This window comes from Budorcas taxicolor, chromosome 18 (genome assembly GCF_023091745.1).
Source record: "Budorcas taxicolor isolate Tak-1 chromosome 18, Takin1.1, whole genome shotgun sequence".
Lineage (NCBI taxonomy): Eukaryota > Metazoa > Chordata > Mammalia > Artiodactyla > Bovidae > Budorcas > Budorcas taxicolor.
In genome coordinates, this window is record NC_068927.1 from 51,169,963 (window position 1) to 51,174,947 (window position 4,985).

Genomic DNA, 4,985 nt, shown 5'->3' on the forward strand with positions numbered 1-4,985 from the left:
CCTTCCGCCTCTGTCTGCCTGATGTTTCTCAAAGTTTGGCTCCAGAATTTGTTCTTTGAGCCACTAAATTACATCTCCCCATTCCCGCTGCTTCATTCCTGCGCCTCCGGCGCTTGCTCTATTTCTGCCTCCTTTGGTTCCTGCTTTTCTCCTGTGTCTGTTTCTTTGTCTCTGTCTTCTGGCTCTTGTCTTTCTGCTTCTTTTCTCTGCCTAATTCTCCGTGTTTCTGTGTCTTTCTCTTTTCCTCTCTGTTTCATTCTCTCTAATCTCGAGGTCATACCTCTGGATTTTTAATACTCCTGCCCTTCCCGATAAATCCTGTCCATAGCTTCAACTTCCCCCTGCCGTAGGCCTCAAGAAGGGGTGGGATAGGGTAGCCTAGCCCCTGATCAGAATGCTCCCTCTTTACTCAACTAGAGGGAACCCCAGATTTCCTCTACTTCCTAAAGAAGTTTCAAGCTTCTCTGGTGCAAGTGGGCCATGGGGAGGAGGTGGGAGCAGGAGTCTCTGGAGGGGGACGTCCAGACCCGGGCCTCCAGCTGGAATTTGGCTATGGTAGGCAGGGAGTGGCACTCTTGGTGGGTGGCCTGTGCAAGGACATGTGGAAGCCGGGATGAACTCTGTGTGTGGTTGTAAAGAGTCTATCATAGACGCCCCCTCCCTGTTGGTCCCTGCCTGCTTCCTGGCCATGTAAGGAATCCGAAGTTCTCCTCAATGAAAGAACAAAAAGATGGTCTGAATGGGAGTAAGCTCAGCGGATTAGAGACAGTTGGGAGTGGGGGAGCTCTTGGACACTGAAAAAAAATAATACGAAAGATTGTATCTGGACTTCCCTGGTGGTACGGTGAATAAGAATTCCCCTGCCAGTGCAGGAGACACAGGTTCAGTCCTTGGTCCAGGAAGATCCCACATGCCACAGAGCAACAAAAGCCCTGTGCCACAACTACTGAGCCCGTGCTCTAGAGGCTGGGAGCTGCAACTACTGAAGCCTCCGCACATCCTAGAGTCCATGCTTTGCATTAAGAGAAGCACCCCAATGAGAACCCCATGCACAAATGCACGACAAGTAGAGAAAGCCCATGAAGCAATGAAGGCCCAGCACAATCGAAATAAATACATAGATTTAAACCTGAGTCATTCTTTACCCCCCTGTTAGTGTGAGGGTCTCGAACTCAGATGCTTCAGGGACCAGGTGACATGGAAGCTGGTGCAGGATAATAAACTCAAAGGACAAGGGTAAGGACTCATAACCAGGGGCACTCTACTTGAGGGCTGGAAGGAACAGAGAGGGAAATCTCCCCATTAAAAAAATTTTTTTTGGCCTCGCTCTGCAGCTTGCCAGAACTTAGTTTCCTGACCAAGGATTGAATTTGGGCCCTCAGTAGTGAAAGCACAGAGTTCTGACCACTGGACCACCAAGTAATTCCCTCCTTATTTTAAATAAAAATATTGGTTAAAACCACTCTGTGGATCTGCTCTGCAAGAGACCCATTTCAATCTTTCAGGCTGAGCTCAAGTTGTGTACATGGGGAACAGGGGCCCCTTCTTGACCTGACCCCTCATGAGCTTCAGGAAGGGTCGCTTTCTCCCTGGTGCCACGTAGAGGGTCATACAGATAGCGCCTGATCTACAGGAGTGCTGGTGGCAGTTGCGTGAGCCATCTGTCAAGTGCTTACAACGGCACCTGGCACCTGGCAAGTGCTCAGTGATTGTTACCATAGCCCTGAGCAGGTGGCGAGGGCAGGTGGCCAGAGCTCGTTCACTCAGTCTCCCTCCCGGAGGCCAGACTCTCTCCCTGTCCCATGGGGCAGTGAGAAAGCTAGCACCGGACCTTAGCTGGGGGTGGGGGAGGGCGTCAGACTGTGAGGGGCTCAAAGCTCCAACAAAGGCAATGATGGTTGCACAATTTTGCACGGAAACCCACTGAACTGCACACTTTATTTCTTTTATAATTTTATGTATTTTTGGCTGTGCTGAGTCTTCACTACTGCGAGGGCTTTTCTCTAGTGGCCGTGAGTGGAGGCTACTCTTCCTTGCAGTGTGCGGGCCTCTCATTGCAGCAGCTTTTCTTGCTGCCAAGTACAGGCTCTAGGCAAGAGGACTTCAGGGCTTCCGTAGCTGCGGCATGTGTGTTCAGTATTTGTGGCGCACGGGCTTAGTTGCTCTGAGGCATGTGGGATCTTCCCAGACCAGGAATTGAACCCGTGTCTCCTGCATTGGCACACAGATCCTTTACCACTGAGCCCCCAGGGAAGCCCTGAACTGTATACTTTAAATGGGTGAGCTGCATGGTATGCAGTTCAATAAAGCAGTTAAAAAGAAAACTCCACAGAGGCAGTCAAGAAATGACCTGTCAGTTGACACAGGGAACCTAGCCCAGACAGTGACCTGTCATTCATTCATTCAACAAATATGTTCTATATAATACCTACTTTGTAAAAAGCGAGTGTCGAGAACACACTTTAGCCCAGCCCTAGGAGGTAGGAGCTAGGGAAGTTCCTTGGAGAAGACGTCTGAACTAAGACCTGAACAATATGGGGAAATGAGCCAGACCAAGCCGTGCAGGAGGGTGTTCCAGGTGGAGGTAACAGCTTCTGCAAAGGCCTACAGGTCAGTAGGGCAATATCTTTTAAATGTCCTCTCCGTTCTTGAAAAAAAAAATTATTTAAAATATTTATTTACTTATTGGCTGTGTTGGGTCTTCATTGCTGCTCACAGACCTTCTTTAGTTGCAGTGAGAGTGGGCTTCTCACCGCGGTGGCTTCTCTCGTTTCGGAGCACAGGCTCTAGACACGTGGGCTTCAGTAGCTGTGGCCCACGGGCTTAGTTGCCCTGAGGCATGTGGGATCTTCCTGGACCAGAGATCAAACCAGTGTCCCCTGCATTGCAAAGCAGATTCTTAACCACTGGACCACAGAGAAGTCCCTCCCCTTTCTTTCGTACGTCACTCCTTGTGTTGGACAGTGCTGGTTTGGACAATGCTGGTGACACTTTCAGTGCCCAAGCAATCCTTGGTCTCTGCCTTCACTGAGCTCCAGTCAGATGTGACCATTTGTGCTGGGATGAGAGAGTCACAGGAGAGGGCTCAGGGCTGGGATAAGGAAGATTAGAGGCTGTAGGTTCCCAGGGGAGGAGGCACCTGACCTAGTCTGAGAGGACATCAGGGAAGGCTTCCTGGAGGAAGAGATAGAGTTCTGAACAGTCTCTGTTCAAAGATCCCGTTGAGAATCTGTTGAACGCTTTGGACATTCACAGAAGAAAAAACACACAAACCCTGTGGGCAATTCCCCAATCCTATCAATCCTTCAAGCGCCTGTGCCTAGGCAGCCCATAATTATCCAATGACCCCCCCACAACCGCCTTGCTATCTAAATGTCCCAAGAATGGGGCCAGGGGTGGCCAACAGTGCTGGAAAACTTTGAGATGAAATTTCAGCATCCGGGGTGTGGGGTGGGGTTTTGAGAGCCCCAAATATCCCTCTCATCCACCGCCGAGACGGGAGGGTGTGCCGAACATCTATTTTTTTTCCTGCCTATATCCTCCACACTAACCTCTAGCTCCGGCGCTTGGGGGCCCTTGGCACGTGCAGAGACCAGCGCGTTCTCCTCTGGAATGTCCAGAGGGAAATAATCCAGGCTGTCCCATGTCTCGCCAGACAAGCGCCGCAGCGCCCCCTGACGGTCACCGAGCAAGAGCGTCCCAAACTGCCCTCGCCCCCTAGTGGCCAATACTTATTCAGAATTTACACAGTCATCAGCTAGCATCGACCGCTCCTTTTCAACCTTTGGTCTGCTGGCTAGAGTCATCCTCATCGCTGTCGTCAATGTCACTTCCTTCTTCATCACCACCATCACCATCATCATCATAGCTAATACATAAATAGTGCATCCTATGTACCTGGCGCTATGCTGCTTTATACATATCACCTCGTTTAATCCTTATTATCAGCCCTGTGAAATGGGTTCTGTTACCATCTCCGTTTTCCTCATTTGAAGCACAGAGAGGTAAGAAAACTACTTGCCCAAGATCACACAACTACTAAGTGGCAGAGTCTGAGTTGAACCTAGGCAGCTTGTCTCCGGAGGCCATTTTTCTGAACTGTTCAAAAATAATCCTGTAGTAATAGGATGGTTGGGCTGCTACTGCTAAGTCACTTCAGTCGTGTCCGACTCTTAGCGACCCCATGGACCGCAGCCTACAAGGCTCCTCTGTCCATGGGATTTTCCAGGCAAGAACACTGGAGTGGGCTGCCATTTCCTTCTCCAAGGATGGTTGGGGATTGCTTCAAATTAATTCCACAGAACAGCTGTGTGTCAGAGTGGAAATAACCTGGGTCTCAGAATCACCATATTGCTAGCTTGGATTATTTAATCTGTGGGTATTCAATGAGAATAAACTTCTTAGCTACGGTTTTTCCAGTAGTCATTTCGAAAGTGAGAGTTGGACCATAAAGAAGGCTGAGTGCCAAAGAATTGATGCTTTCGAACTGTGGTGCTGAAGAAGACTCTTGGACTGCAAGAAGATGAAACCGGTCAATCCTAAAGGCAATCAACCCTGAATATTCATTGGAAGGACTGATAGTGAAGCTGAAACTCCAATACTTTGGCCACCTGAAGCAAAGAGTTGACTTATTGGAAAAGACCCTGATGCTGGAAAGATTGAGGGCAGGTGGAGAAGGGGACGACAGAGGATGAGATTGTTGGATGGGATAACCGAATCAATGGACATGAGTTTGAGCAAACTCAGGGAGATAGTGAAGGACAGGAAAGTTTGGCATGCTGCAGTTCATGTGGTCACAAAGAGTTGGATACAACTTAGCAACTGAGCAACAACAAATTTTGAAGTCTCTTTGTTGTAGCGACTTAGCTTTGATCCTAAAACTGCTGCTGCTGCTGCTAAGTCGCTTCAGTCATGTCCGACTCTGTTTGACCCCACAGACGGCAGCCCACCAGGCTCCCCCATCCCTGGGATTCTCCAGGCAAGAA